This window comes from Pezoporus wallicus, unplaced genomic scaffold (genome assembly GCF_028554395.1).
Source record: "Pezoporus wallicus isolate ANWC-B61680 ecotype Strahan unplaced genomic scaffold, APGP_CSIRO_Pwel_v1 contig_3817, whole genome shotgun sequence".
NCBI lineage: Eukaryota > Metazoa > Chordata > Aves > Psittaciformes > Psittacidae > Pezoporus > Pezoporus wallicus.
Window position 1 is genome coordinate 4,947,375 of NW_026635157.1, and position 16,062 is coordinate 4,963,436.

Genomic DNA, 16,062 nt, shown 5'->3' on the forward strand with positions numbered 1-16,062 from the left:
GTTACAGAGTGGAGGCAGGTGAGTGAATGAGATGGTGCCTCAGCCTCAGCCAGTCTGTTGCAGCTGGGAAGCATGGGAATCTCCTCAGCCCCAGCACAGAGCTAGAGGAGCTGCCCACCTGCCTGCCTGCTGGGGAGAATGGTGCTCTCCCCAGTGAAGGGGAATGATGCTGAAATCCTGGTGATTGAGCAGTGCCTTTACGCACTATTAGCGGTTGCTGCTCCACCGTCTTGCTTACTACTGCTGGATGCTGTGGCCCAGCAACTCACCTCAGCCTGCCATTTAACTATGGGCATACTGAAATATATATGTCCACTACTTTGTGCTGACTGTGTTTGCCAGCTTGTATTTATACTGTTTCAGAGCAGGCAAACATTAGGTATTACATATTAGCATCCTACTTACGGGAAGTGAACCCTTTACCGATAATTTTTTGGGTTGTTTTGTTTTGATCAGGGAGTATGTTCTTTACATACTTAATATAAATGTTTACATGGTTTTACACTTGTTGAAGACCAAGTAGAGAGCATAGACTTTGTCTGATGGCGACTTCTCATCACCATGGGTGTGTCTGTACATGTGTGTGTCTGGGTGTATTTATGAGTATCCTTCAAGTCATATTATTTACATTTTCAAAATAAAGAGAACTCAATTAATCTGCCTTTTGTATCAATAACTGTGTTTTGTTGCTTTATCCACACCCTCATGCATCACTGATGAGTCAATACAATTAACAAGCAAGAGTTTCTTAATTCTTGTTTCAAACACTTATTTACAGGGATATGTCATCCGAGCAAGTTTTTTTTGTTTAATGCTGTAGGCTTTTAGGTTGCGTGAACCTGTGTTTGTTCCAATCAGTTGTGATTTTACTATTTGTTTTAGAAAGAAAAATCCTCTTCAGCTCTTAAAGCGAAAAGTTTGCTTGTTTGCTACCATGTGTCTTGTCATTGGAGACAATGCTGCCAGTACAAGCTCATTTTCCATATCTGCACTGGCTGCCTACGGCATATATCAAAACTAGTTGTCATTGCTTTGATAGCATGCCTGAAATCTGGTCTGGGGCAGTGGGCCTTTTGTTTGGCTATAGCAGGACATTTTTTACTTGCCATCATGAGCAGCAAAATGTTTTCCATAAGCCTGGGAAAGGCACAGACCTGTTAATGCAGAGAAGGAATACGTGAAAACACACAAATGTATTAGCAGAGCTTGATGTAAACCTCTGAACATGATGAACTTACTATCTGGATTTGTTATGCTTGCAGGTGGGCCCCTCTTCTGATATGTGATCTACAGGGAGCTGCTCTGAATCGTACGATGACAATGTTATCACTGCCACATCTCTGGGAACCAGTTATTCATAAGTATACGGTATGTGAATGTCTGCATCTTACATTAACCATTGCTTGTTGGAACAACGCAGAAACAATAATGTGAAGGTGCTAAAAGTCACTGAAGTAAATGTTAAGCCACATGTATAATCAGTTACACCGAGCTGTTCCAGCAGATGTTTATCTACTAGGCCTGGTCTATATGCAGAATAGTGAGCTGTTTTAACTTGAAAATGTATTTATTCACAGACACTGGTAGAAACATTCCACCATTATTTCCTTTGGATGAAGTTATACTGGTACAGTGGCGATATGTAGATATTCAGACTGTTACTCTTTTACTCAAGCCGGGGGGGGGTGGTAACAGTAGCAGGAAGGTTCTGTACTTTGACTGTATTGCTGCACATAAAGCAGTACTATTTTTGCATTTAGAAAAGGTCTTTAATTGCTTTTCTCCTTCATTCCATTTTCAATTTCTGGTCAATCTAAATTAGATTAATTTCACACACCAGTGAATCCCTAAAGAAGTGTAAATTAACTCCATTTTACCAAACTCAGCCAGATGATGGCAGTTATTTCCTTGATGCTTAGCTTTACATCACCCACCATCTTTGACCAAGATTTCAATAGGAATTAAATCCATATATTGAGCCTTTTTTCCTCCTCCTGAATAAGGAATTGGAGACTGAAACCTAGATCTAGTGAAGGGAGGCTATTTAATTTCTGGGCTACAAGGCCAGAAACGTAAGGTCACTGTAGCTGGAATGTTTTTCTCTTCTACTGTTCTGGCTTGAAACTGTTAACACACTCAGGTCCTGTAAAACCATGAGCAAACTGGTTTTATGAGAGTGGTTACATCATTGTTTTATGTTCTGAAGCAGTTCATAGCACACCACATAACTGTTTGCATAGAGCATCTTCATCTGATTTATAGCCCCACTGCAGCTCCCACCGAAGCTGGTGGAAAAATGTTTCTTCTTGCTGATGGGAGTTGAATTGTACTGTATGTAACACCTGAGACTTTTGTTTAAGTAGGGTTCCCTGCATGGAATTTTTTCTTGCTAATCAACCACTTTGTAGAGATTAAGTGTTGCAGATACAAGTGTAAAACAGAATTACAAGGAAATGGATTCCTCAGATAAGCTAGAAGAGGATTCAATTATTGAAAATGCTCGTCTAGCTTCAGAAGTTATAAAGTGATGAGGAGACATGAGTGTTTGCCCCAAACATATATATCTGTTTAATGTGCTGTATTTATATATGTATTTGGAAGGCAATATTTGTTGTAAATGATTTGCTGCTACATCAGTGATGTGAGAGTTGGGAAAGGAAAATGAAAGTCTTACAGGGAGCAGAAAGGGAAAGGTCATGCTTTAGCGATCAATTCGGTGTGTTTGGGAGGGTAGTTCACAACTCAGGTAACTTGTGTGCTAAATGGTGAGGAGGTTTCCAAATCTGGCTGGTCTCTGGGCTGGTTCAAAGAGAACCTCCTGCAGGCGATAATCTCCCACTGAAGTGAGCAAGCATTCATCCTGCTTTGCTGGGCTGGCCTGTGCAGCCACCCTCAGTAACTGCTGCTGGCCAAATACCATTAACAGTACCTTTTGTAGACTTCTCTGCGTTTGTTCCGATGTCTCCTCTATCCGTGTCTAAGCACCTTTTCAGGAAGGCTGTACAAACAATGATGATCTCTGTTGCTCATGTTCTTGTGAGTGGATGAATTTTTGAACATTCAGAATTGTTTTTGATACACATTTTTGTAAATAAGTAGGTTTGGTGTGCGCGTGAGCGCTGGTAATGGAAAGCTGGTTTGAAGAGTTTTGTGTTCGGCAGGGGCAGAGGTCTGGAAAGGACCCAGCAGGCCAGCTGGTCTGCCTTCCTGCCACCACAGCTATCTCGTCACAAAAAGCATGACTGCGTCTTGGTTGACATTTTCGCTTTTTGATGGAATGTGGCTTTTCGCCGGTGGAGGGGACCTGTCAGAGAGCCAAGCGCAGGTGGCAGGGAGAGGCGGTTGTTTGAGTGGTGACCCCTTGCAGCTCTCCGTGTTCCCTGGGCACAAAGAGCAAGCTGCCATCTCGCTGCCATGCTTTTAATGAGCTGTAGAGCAAGGGATAGTGTGTCTCACACTTTGTGAGGCTTCTTCTGATACACATTAATAACCTTCATGGATTTGCCATCTACCCAAATCAAAATGAAATTTCCTTTGACTGCTGAACGCAGGAGTGAGAGGAAAGCAAAGGTTTTTGTGTTTGTTTTTCCTTTTGGGTGTTATTTTAGTTTTCCTCTTTTGCCAGTTCTCATACAGCATTGCAAACATTTCAGGAAACTAATCTGCAGGAGCACCGCTCATAAAGGCTCGTCCTGCTGGAGGAGGAGGCTCTGCTTATTACAGAAAAGCTTCAGAGGCAGTCACAGCTGAAAAGATTACACGCTTCCACAGGAAATTAAATTTGATGTAATATAGTGAAAAAATGACAAAATGGAAAGGGCATATATAATATATTTGTGTTTATGAAGTGGTAGAAAAATGAAAATTTGAGAGCCAACAAAGTGCTTGTCCTTTGGATATGGATACAAAATTCCCAACAGTTGTTTAAAAATTTGGCTCTCCACTTTCCTCTGCCCTCTCTCGGTGCTGTTATCTCAGTGGGGAAAATCATTAACATCTTGTAAGATCATGTGAACTTTTGGGCATGTGAGATTATAAAATGTTTAAAACAAGTTTCAGAGCAGTCCTATGGAGTCTAGTTAGGTTGCATTCTTCAGGAGAAGGTGCATACGTGACACCAGACTGGGAATGAGAAGCAAGAGCTTCCTTCTTTGCTTTATCCTTCCACTTGGATGTGCAGTGCTGGCAGAGGAGGAGGCCTTGCTACCCTGTCTGCCTGCGCTCCTCTCCGAGGCACGGTGTGGTGCTTGCACTGGAAGTGGTGGGTGAAGTCCCATCCCTGCCCTAGCCACCAGCCTCTGGTGGCAGGTGCGGTCAGGCTGGGGACCCACTGGGGGCCATTCAGGTGACACACGTGCAGAAGAGATCTGTTTTATTCCGAGGTCCTTGCAGCTTGTCTGAGGTGCAAGGAGATGATGCGTCCCCTCTTCTTCTCCAGCTCAGGGTCAGCGTAGGCACTATGATGAGCTGGGCTTTCTCCCAGCCAGGTGCTTCATGGCAAAATATAGGTTTTCTTTCAAAAGGGACAATAATAACTTGCAGCGTTTTAATAATTTTTCCTATAAGATCTTGTTACCTGCAGTTGGAAAGAATAAGCAGGACTCAGGCAGATTTAACTTTATTAACCATCATAAATCCTTTCCCTTTTGACTGTAATCAGTCCCTGGAGTCCTTTTAATGCTCTTGACATTGCACTGGCCTTTCATCACAGCACAATATACATTTTCCTGTAACTAGAAAACTGATGGTGGGAGCCTTACGTAAACCTGGGGTAATGGATGCAGCAATGGGGATGTTCAACTGTCAGAGGGAGGAGGAGAGGGAGCTGATTCTGCCAGCGCAGCTTTTCCCTCTGCGGAGGGCAGGAGAGGGGACTTGAAGGCACAGGCGGCTGTGGGGTCTAGCGTGCACCCCCTAGTGCCTGGGGACAGGGACTGGCTGTTTTGCTTTGGTCCAGACAGATAGAGAGACAGTGGTGCTGTTCTGTCTTCTGCTGGTGAGTGGGGGGATGCCGGGGCCAAGCCCTGTCTCAGAAAGCCCGTCTGTGAGCAGCCCTCAACCCATGTCCCCAGGACAGTGAGCTGCCAGCCCCCACTGACAACCATCAGACTGACCCAGCCATTGGGAGCTGCTGGCCAGGAGGAGGTTGCTTGTGGCGCAGGGATCCTGCAAACCTGCTCTGATGGAGGTGAATGGATCTTTTCTGTGACAGGGACAGCACTAAAAGGAAGGAGTGTTACCAGGTGGTCGAGGGGCAGGCACCTAAGCAACAAACGCCACCTTCATAAAATAACTGCCTGGGTTATTGCTTCTCTGTCCAGCCTGCACACAAAATCCTCCAGAAAGCGAGAGGGGAATTCCCTGGTTGGTAGTCTGTCTGTCTCTCTGCTGTCCAGGAATTCATGGGATGGAGAAGGCATCCCAAGAATCTGCCCCCATATGCAGGGAAGCTAAATTCCCTCTTGTTTTTCCGTATACACAAGTCAGCAAGTTTCTTCAGCAAATGCTTTAATTTTAAGCTTAATACTATGCAAATATTTAACTTTGGACAAAAAAGCCTCAAGCTGGCTTCAGACCATGGAGTGGCTTCCAGCTGTTCCTGCAGGTACAGATCCAATGTTTACATACACGAATGAGTATTTGTTTATTTATTATGGTAATCTTTTTATAATGAACCTGGATATTTGTGTACCCTGGTATTGCTTTGAACATAAAAATCTCTGTATTTGCAATGTGTGTACAGCCATTTTCAGAAGCTTTGGCAAAAAACTCAGACCTGCTGAAAATAATCACTGTAGGCTGCATTTCTAGGTGATGGAGTTGTACCGACTAATGTTTTCTGTAACTGAAGTGTCCGGAGCTGTGCTCACCATCGAAAGCCCGTCAGCCTAGGTTATGTAAAAGAGGTGTGGAAAGATCCAGTGCCTGCTGCAGGAGCTTTACACTGTAATTTGTTTGGACGAATGGGTATAAAATCATATTCAGAAGGAGTGTCAAGAGCGTTAGTAATAAAGATTGTAACTAGGTTTCAAAAATCAGCTGGAGTGCTATCTTGATATATAATACTTTGCTGTATCAACATATATTTCATATATGTATGTGTTCTCCAGCCCTCATCTCAGCTGCTGCATGCCTGCAAACAGCCACTTATTAAAAAGGAAAAGTCCATAGTCTTGTGGACCTTCTAGAATGTCCTCAGTATGTGAGCTGTTGACTTCATAAAGATGAGAATAGCTATGTCAAATGTGTTCCATTTGCATGTGGCAAGATGGAAAAAGCTAACTCTCTGTGAGGACGAGCAGACAAGAAAGACACCGAGTGCCTTAAATACTAAAGGAGTTAATGCTATGCAGTGATTTTGCTTCTGTTATAGGAAGTGTAAGAACAGTATGCTTCCTGGCGTACATCTCCATCTAAACTGCAAAGGTTTCAATTCCATGGCAACACGAAGAGCCCAATTGTGCTGAAGGTGTATGTATTAATGCATTCAGAGTGAGGGGTTGGGAGTGAGCTGGGAAAAAATAAAACATGCCAAATGTTTCCCATTTATGTATTTATATACAAAGTAAAGCCTTTGTTCATAGAAAATCAGAACTGATATGAATACACCTCTGCACCCCCCTAATTCTTCCTGATTCTTTTTTACATGTTTTCTTCTCAGGCAAAAAGCAAACGAAGAGGCTGGGTTTGGTTGTTTTTTTTTATTTTTTATTCTATTTTATATGACTGTGAGTGCAGCAGCACTTGAATGTTGCAAGAAGAATGCTATTAATTCCTGAGACTGTTGTATATATCCCTGGAGAGAATGACTGGAGGGGGAGTATTTTTTCCAAGATGTACTGCTTAACAGAGCGGGGAGAAGCAGAGTTTGAGGGGTTTTATTATTACTGTTTTCCTTAATCTTTTTGATCTGCCTTCTTTCTGCCTTTCTCAAAATCCACCTCAAGTTTCCCCCACCTCTCATGGCTGAGGAGCAGGAAACAAGACTGAGCTCTGTTTCCTGACATCCAAAGAAATACAAAAGTACAAGGAAACAGTGTATTTTGTTTTGCCAGCTGACTGGGATTCTCAGACCTGCACTGGGAAGGCACCTGCTCCCAGGCAGGGCAGGAGTCACCCCCTGGGCAATTGGCCTGGGAATAACCAAGAGCTGATCATTATATGAATTTTATTTGATCTGCTTGGTTGACTGTGTGAATGTAGGATGGGAGATTGTGACAAATGTATTTTGCTCTGGGTGAAGAACTGCCTAAGGTGAAGTTCAGTGTCAACACTGGTTCTGCCAGCTGTGCTGATGGGGAGATGAATTGCAGATTTCCAAAGTTTAAAGTCAGACTGGGCAGTGGGGGAACCTCCAGATGTTGGTATTTCTGAGGCTAACAGCAGTGCTAATCTGGTATAGTAAAGCTGACAGAAACTGGCAAGTTGAGCTGGATTTACAGCTGCTCTGCGTTGCTGAAACAGGCAAAGGAGCCAGAATATATCAGTGGATCTGGCCTATAGATTTCAGCAAGGTTTCTCTGTTTAACTGGGAGAGAATATAGCTCTGCAGTTGGAAGTTGGTCAACTGCTCTCTTGCTGTGCCAGAAGGAATAAAATTCGTCTCTCTCTCTTATCTGTATCCTTTTCTTTTTTCTTTTTTTGACTAGCAACAGGATTTTTATTTTTTTTTCCCTTGAAAACAAGACTTGCTTTCATTGAAGTGGGAATCCTAACTTTGAGATTCTAGCTGGGGGAGATTTGTCCCTGTTCAGGAGACCAGTGCAACATGGGTAAATCTTTTCTAAGGAAATAAATGGAATTGAAATGATTAAATGACCCTGTCTTGGTATTCCACAAAGGGGTGGGTTTCACCCTCAAGGCAGCAGAACTGCAAAGAAAAAAGGTGTCATTTTTAATCAGCTACTTTCTGAGGGTGAGCAGCTCTGGTAAGCCTGAGCCACTTGCTAATGCTGCATTTGACGCTCTCCCAAATTCGTTGCCATTGTGGCTTCTAGTTTCTGCATATCCCCCAGAACAAAAAAACAGACATAGCTCATTAAATACTAGCATATGCTTCCCAAATTATGTGGCATCTTCATTTTCCTGACTTTTGACAAAGGGACTGTGCATACAACCCTGAATGAAGTGTAATACGGAGAGAGGAAGAATTCCTCTGTAGGTGTTCCGACCTGGCATAACCCTCCAAACAGGAGAGTTGCTCTTTGCCAGCACCTTCCCAGTGGAGTACCTCATTCAGCTTGGCAGGAAGGATGAAGAGAAAGCACAAAGAGGAGCATCAAAGAAAGAAGGAGGAGAGAAATCAAGGACAGGAAGAGTGAGGAAACAGAGCAAAGGCAGAAGGGCGAGCAGAGAAACAACAGGGGGCTGGGAAGAGCACAACACAGGAAAGAGATGATGCTCTGGTCCCTATGAGAGAAAAGTTGTTTTTCAGATGTAGTGTAGACCAAAAAAAAAAAAAAAAGTAAGGGCAGAGAATTAAAATACATGAAGTGGGAAAGGAGGATATCACAGTGATGAGGGAGTGGGAATGCTATTGACATGAACAGAAAAATACAGAAAGCACACAGATTAATTTCATACACTGGTCCATCCGGTTTTGAACAGCAGCTGCCAAGTTTATAGCATCAAAAGCTTGTGACTTTCTCCATGTGGAGATTTTGAGGGCCAGTGGGGAGCAATTGGGGTGCATTGTGAGGCTGCTGCAGGTACCAGAGTGGGTGGTTGGAGGCAGAGATTTTCTGTGCACTTTGACTGGAAGCCTACAGCCAGTATGAATATACCTGAGGAAAACTGCTCATCCTGCATTTGAAGACTGGCAGTTAGGAAAATGTGTCTAGTTCTCTCCAAGGGTATCTGAGGAAGGGCTGTTGCAATTCCAGCTGAAATAAGGGCTCCCTCTAGATCGCTCTTCTTCCGCTTGCTCAAGCTATCTAGGCTACCAGAAATAAACAGCTGAATGGAAATTTTAGTTCTGGCTGTGAAAAGTAGCTTTTGAATGAATGCTACATCAAATAATGAAAGTCTTCTTTCCGCCTCCTCTCCACCTACCTTGCTCCTAAACGTTAACATTGCATGTCACTTGAGCTAAGTTCAGTGTCAGACTCACCAGATACTGCTGAAAAAAACACCCCTCTTTTGTGGCAAGCTGGAGATGATGAGAGGCTTGTGGTGTTTTCCTTTTCAATCTCTGCTTCGCTGGGAGCAGCTGCTGAGGCTGCGTGAAGCTGTCTCCTTCCCACTCTCCTAAACTTGACTCCTAAAAATGCTTCTTCCTCAATGGCTTTGCTACTTCTCTGAAGGAGGCATGGCTTGGCCTACTTTGGGCAGTCATTTGTTAGGGAATGTCTTCTCAGATTGTGGTGACTTCGGCACGACAGGAGGCTGAAGAAGATTGCTATGGAACAAGTCATGGGCACTGCTAGCTGATGCCATCTGTGCCATTTGGAAATCATTACTTAAGCATGAAAGAGAAGAAAAGGATCAGGAACGATGAGATCTAAACCCTGCCCAAAGCCCCAAACCTCCAAATGATTTCTGGCATTTCTGCTTCTTGTTTTCTACACATTTGAGCTATACTTGTGTTGTATTTTTAAACTTTACTCCAAAATTGAATGGGTGAGAAATACCGTTTCTCTAAAACAGGTTGTTTTGTGGGAAGTGGCACCAGTATGTGTTCTCCCTGGACTTCTCACCCACCTCCTTCATGTCACTGCCAGCACTCCCTAGGTGGCCGTGCAACACCTGAGAGCTAAGTGTGGGACATTGCTCTGGCTTTCCTCCTCAGAGCCAGCTACCAATTTTCTCTAGATTTGTGGCAATGTAAACAAGGAAATAGAGTGAAATTTGTTGTCTAAGAGGGAAGATACGAATGTGTGTAGAGGTGGAGAAATGTGCATTCCAATAGTGGAGAAGAAGAATGGTTCTCATGGTCATGTCTGGTATGTGGTAGTGGTATATGCAGTATGTGGTAGTATTTATGATAAATGTGAATGCTTTTATGGTAAAAGCATGGGGATCTGAGCTTACCTAATACTAATTTTTCCTCCCATAAAGAAAACAAGAGGCGAAGTGGCACAAGAAGGAAATGGTGAAAACAAACCTTTTGACAGTGAGCAGAGTCTCACTGCCATTGGTGGAGTAAGTAGGGATGCTCATTTATTGCACTAATGTTATGCAGAGATGTGCTGATACTTGCTTATTTTGATTAGCACTGAGAAACAGAAGCAAAAAATTGAATGTGGCTTTGGGATGCTGTAGTACAAGGCTGAATCACCTGAAATCAAAGCCCATTCGAGGTCAAAATATGATGCATGATGTTTGTCTAACCCCAGATTTCTCAACCTGTATCTGAATTTATTTCTCAGCTGTTAGAGAAAAATCACCCTTTTCACAGATCCTGTGTGAGTAGGCATTTCTGCACTACAGGAGTTTTTTTTCTCTTCCTTGCCTTGGTGTCCAGTCCAGCAATGAGGAATCAGATTTGACCCTCAGTGTTTGTTTCAGGCCCTGTGAGTTCTTTTGCAGCAGTAAAACAATTATATTTGGTAGACGCACTAGTTGTTTGCTAATTTGTTTATAATCAGTTTTCCAAGAGGTTGCTTTGATGTGGGAGGAACTGAATTCTTTGGGTGCAAATGCTCGTTGCTGACTCTCTTCTTAGTCATTAAGAGGTGTTTTTCACATTAAGGCGCCTTTACTTTTAAGGGAAAATGTCAAGCATCTTCTGATACCAGACATATGAAATGTGTGGTTGCCTAAACAGAAACCGTTTGCTAAGCAGCAGCATGTGAAGGAAGGAACAGCTAAGACCAGCCCAAGCCTTTGTTGACCTACCAGGGAGAGGCCAAACAGCCCCCTGTCTCTTCTGGCTGCGCTGCTGCTTGCAGCCCAGACGACCTGAGACCCCATGGGTGCTGGTTGCTGCTACCGACCTACATCCCTGCTGATATGCCTCTATGCTGAAGATGTCACCATTCTTTTAAAAAGAAAAAAGAAGAAAAGTAGAAAAAAAGTGTCGTCTTTTTTTTTTTTTTTAATTCCCTTGCCACCTTTTTATATTTTCCCACTGCAGCTCTTTTAAGGCTCCCTGCCTCTGCAGTTCTTGCCTTTGTATAGATTATTTTTGGAAACTGGGGAACCAGGAGGAGGGATGAAATTTAGGGGAGTTAACTGCAGTAGAAGTAGAAAGCTCTTTCCCTTGGTGTGCTCTTTCATCCCTCTCCTTTCTTCTCATGACCTCCATGGTCTGATCCCCATTTCATTGCTTGTTCCAGGGCAAACCATAGCCGTTGCTCTTTGTGCGCAGTGAGTGATCTCTTACAGCACGGAAGAATGCCAGTTTTGCAGGCTGTACTCACTGCTTCTTCCCTACAGTGGACATAGTTTCTCTTCTCTTTTCTGGGTCAGCCAGTTGGCCAAGAAGTGGTAGGTGGTCAAGTGGAGTTTTGAGAGCTGTGACATACTGGTAGCACTTCAGAGGTTAAGTGCCTTACGGTAAGTTATATGCAGAGAAGAATGCATTTCCTCTTATTTTCTCAGTGGGGCAGCCCCATCAAGGTAGTTGGCTCTTTCTTGAAACCTTGGCATGGTTTTGCATCAGAAATGTTGCATGCAAAGTTACCAAACTTTGCAAGAAAAAACAATTTTTTTTAGAAGACTGGAAGACAGTGGCTGAAGCCTGACCTAGCGGTGAGACTTGGAGCTCACCTTTTGGCTCTGGGACATGGGGTAGGTGTTGGTGAGCCTGGATCCTCGAACCATCTGAGCTCTTCTGCATGGAGATGGTCACTTTGCATCATGCATTTTGAATGCAAAAATGTAAGGCGGAATTTTCTGTGAAGGAGCACCCAAAAAGCTGCTTTTTTTCTGTGTAGGTTTTCTAAAATCACCAGTGCATAGAAAGACATTGACCATGCAGTAGGTCAGGCTGCCCTTTTGATAACTAAGGCAGTATTCGGATAATTGAGATTCCTGTCATTGCCTGTGAAAATTTGCTGATGTTTACACTTCTGTCAAGCACTGAAGTCACACCATAATATTTATTGTGGGATCTTGCAATGGATTTTAAAATAGATCAATATCATAGCACAAAGTGAGAATTTTCCTCATTTTTTCTATGGCTATGAAAATGCCTAAATTGCAGTATAGTGCAGTAAATGTTAAACATTAAAAGCTGGTTTTGTGTGTACTGATCAGAGTAGATTGGTAGAGCATGAAGTAAGTTGATTTTGGTTGGTAAAGGTGATAGGAGTATGGTGGAAATCAAAGCGGAGGAGGATTGTAGACTCAAAGCATCTTTGAAGTTTGGGTTTGGGTCAGCAACATAACAAGAAGCAATAAACCTAACTTAAAAAAAAAGCCATGAGGCAGATGATTCAGTACAAGAAACTCCACAACTGATGGAAGAAATCAGCCAAATATAGAGGGAATGAAATCAAGAGAACATGAAGTACTGTCTTGAAACTACCATGCTATGGCAGAGATCAATTAAAATGTGCAGAGTGGTTCTGCAAAATGTTCACTGTAGGGAAATCGCTGTTTCCCGTAGATTCTAGGAAGGAGTGCTGGCACACTGCCGGCAGGGATTTGTTTTCACCCAGCCCTGGTGCTTGTGGCTGGCACTCAATGAAATCTTCCAGGGTAAATTATTTATTTAATTAAGAATGGCCACAGTTGCACTGAGAGACTGGCAGCACAGCAGCAGGAAATCTGTTAGAGATTAAGTCTCACTTCTTGCAGATAGCCTGCTTACGTATACTATAAATAATCAAAATCATAAACAAGTGTACGTTGGCAGTTTCATTTAAGCTTATTCACAGCAGTTCATAATACTGAATGCAGTGGTATAGTCCTTCTAGTTTCTTAATTAACTAGCCCAGAGGCTTGTGCAGCAAGCTAAGACATCAGATTGTTGCTATCTGAACTTTCGAACTTTTCATAAGGAAAGGAGACGTCAGTAAGAGGAGAGTCAAATTTACAAGTGCGTAAGCATGAACAACCGAAAAACTTTCATTTCAGTAGGCATTCCATAGAAGTGAAGAGAGAAGTCCCCCTCTTATGCCAACTAGGCAACATAATGCTTTCTTCTTGGTTTAACATATTCCAGAGGTAACAGTTATAGCTGTGGTTTGAGGGAGTCCCAGAAAGACAGGAATTTGAGTATAACTAATGAATCTGTCACGTGAGGAGAAATCCCTGGAGTGTCTCTACCACATTCCATATTGTTCTAAGTATTGCTTTTTTGTTGTTTTTTTTTAAGGTGAGGCAATGTGATTTAGTAATTGTGCTTTTATCAATAAATCAGATTTTGAAGAATTCAGTCTGAGTTTAATCCTTGCTTTCTTTCCATGTTTGTTGAGTATTAAGAAAAACAGTCTTGCAAGAGGAAAAGGAAAGCACTCGGGGATTTAAGCTGTGCAGTTTGGTGTTAAGGAAGAACATTGGCAAAGGTTTTGAAATATACCAGAAATGCGCAGTTTTTAAACATTGGACTTTTTGGGTTTTGGAACTGCTGAATAAGCAAATCATCACAGAGCTAAATTCACCTTCCAGGGGCAAGTTCCCCTTTCTGGGGGGGCCAGCAAGCAGGCTGCCAGCAGCTAAGGTGGGGCTCTTTCCTTTGCATGGGGTGGTTTTGAACTTCCGTGCTCTTCCACCTGCACTTCCTCTCCCATCCTGCTGGCTGCCTGATGGTTCTTGCTGAAGCTGTTGACAGCAATGTCTGAAACACCCCTCCACTTTGACAGGTTGGCTTTTCTGCCTCCAGTGCTGCCAAAACTTGGAATGAGTGGATGGTTGGGATTTGAGGAAGGGTTTCCCACTCTCCTGGCTCTGGCTTCATGTGCTGGAAGGGCTGCTCTTGCTACCTGTCCTCTGCAGCCATCTGCCTGAGCCCATGCTAGGCTTGTTTGGCAGCTTGCTTGGGCTGGCTGAGGGTTTTTGTTGGGTTAGCACCTTAGACTGGTTCCTCATGGACACAGACAAACTCTAGAGCTGGCTCCTGAGTGTGATACGCCACACCTGAGCTTGGAGGAGGTGGTCCTTGAATACTGATAAGCTTTCTTGGGCGCCTCTTCCCTCCAGGTCTTTATCCCATGGTACTCTACAAAGCACATCCCTGAAGAGGCCCAAGTCTGCTCTCCTGAAGACCAGGGTAGCAAGTTTGCTGTGTGCACTCCTCACTGCCCTAAGGACCTTGAACTCCACTGTTTTGTGGTCACTGAAGCCGAGGCTGCCCTCAAGCATCACATTCTCTGCCAGCCCCTCCTTGTTGGTGAAGACAGAGTCCAGCATAGCCCCTCTCCTCATTGGTTCATCTATCATTTGGAGGTGGAAGTTACCATCAGTGCATTCCAGGAACCTCCTGGATTGCTTGTGCCCTGCTGTCTTGTCTCTCCAACAGATACCGGGGGGGTGGTTGAAGTTTCCTTTGAGGCTGCACCTATCTGTATATAGAGGGCCTCATCAACTAGCTCTTCTTGGTTCAGTGGCCTGTAGCAGACCACTGTAATGTCACCTGTTCCTGCCCTTTTTTTAATCCTGACCCATAAGCTCTCAGTTGAATCCTCATCCAACCCCAGGCAGACCTCTGCACACGCCAGCTGATAGTTGACATAGAGAGTGATACCCCTTCCTTGTCTCCCCTGCCTGTCCTTCCTGAAGGGCCTATATACTTTGATTCCAACACTCCAGTCATAGGAGCTGTCCCACCATGTCTCCATGTTGCCAATAAGACATAGCCATGCGGGTGTGCGCACGTCTCTAATTTCTCTTGTTTATTCCGCATGCTGTATGTGTTTGCATAGAGGCATTTCAGTTGAGTCCCTGATGAAGCTGGATTACTTAGGAAAGATATTGAACAGTATCAGTCCCAATATGGACCCCTGAGGGGGGTCACTGGATAATGATCTGCATTTCAACATGATCTTAAGGTCCTTTCCAACCCTAATTATTCTATGATTCTATGATTCTGTGAGCTGTTGACTGCAACTCTCGTGATATGGCCATCCAGCCAATTACTTATCTATTGAATAGTCCATCTCTCAGATCCCTATCTCTGCAGTGTAGAGAGACAGGGATGTCATGTGAGGTTGTGTTAAAGACCTTATAGAAATCAAGGTAGATGACATCATCTTATTTTCCGTTATCCACCAATGCAGTAAGTGTAGAATAATACATGTAATAAACCTGTCATGTTTTGATAGTTAACTTTATTTGATCCCTTCAAGTCAAGTGGCATACATGGGATGTAAACAGACTGCTGAGATTACTATTATTCTAAAAATATTTTTTAAAATGTTGGTAACAGATACCAAAAGTATTTTTAATATATTGGAATAGGAATATATGTTTTCTTCAACTTACACTTACTCAGCTGTAAATGAGCTAGTTATTTAACAGACTCAAACTGGGTAAAGTAAAATGAAGAACTCTCAGATCCTTTTGCTGCAGTTGTGGAAGAGGCTGTTGCTATCAAATGCTTATTTCTCATTTCAGGAAGCTTTTTTTTTTACATTAAATAACTAAAATATAACTCCCACCACTAGCACCCTTTGTTACTCACCTTAGATTCCTTTAGGGGTGTTTGCATGCAAAAGGAAGTAGCAGGTTCCTGCTTCCAAACAGAAAAAAGATCGTTATGTAGTCTTAGAAGCCTCTACTAATATTTTAATTTTGCTTTTCAGTTATAATCAATATTACCTGTTTTGCCATTGCTAGCATTGGGAGAAAAGCCCTAAGAGGCTGATGTGCAGGCAGAATGAGAATAGCATGACTATTTTTATGTTTCTGACATCAGTGTCCTGGTTTATCTAACGTTGTATGACACAGTGACTAAATGTTCCATACTGTTCCATCCTCAGCGAGCCACATACCTTTTTCTAATATATTGCCCCTTGTTTCCAAAGTTGTAGAAACTTTAAAAATATAATTTGATAATTTGGGGTGTTCTCTTACTGTCTGGAAAACCAGTAGTCTCTTTACTTTTCATAAACAATATTCCTACATTACGATAGTGTATGTTCTTGACTAGATACCTTGGGTCAGTAAGAGATAATTTAT

At 43.0% G+C, this 16,062-nt stretch overlaps 1 protein-coding gene across 4 annotated transcripts in view; it reads left to right on the plus strand.

The window, feature by feature from the left end:
• The first annotated feature begins 1,262 nt into the window (after positions 1 to 1,262).
• The window catches only part of HIVEP2 (HIVEP zinc finger 2), a 103,907-nt gene continuing 89,107 nt past the window's right edge, over positions 1,263 to 16,062 (plus strand). For all 4 annotated transcript variants that reach the window (XM_057406936.1, XM_057406955.1, XM_057406963.1 and 1 more), the window contains exon 1: positions 1,263 to 1,368. The gene's annotated coding sequence lies outside the window, so the exon portion shown is untranslated. The remainder of the gene's footprint in view (positions 1,369 to 16,062) is intronic.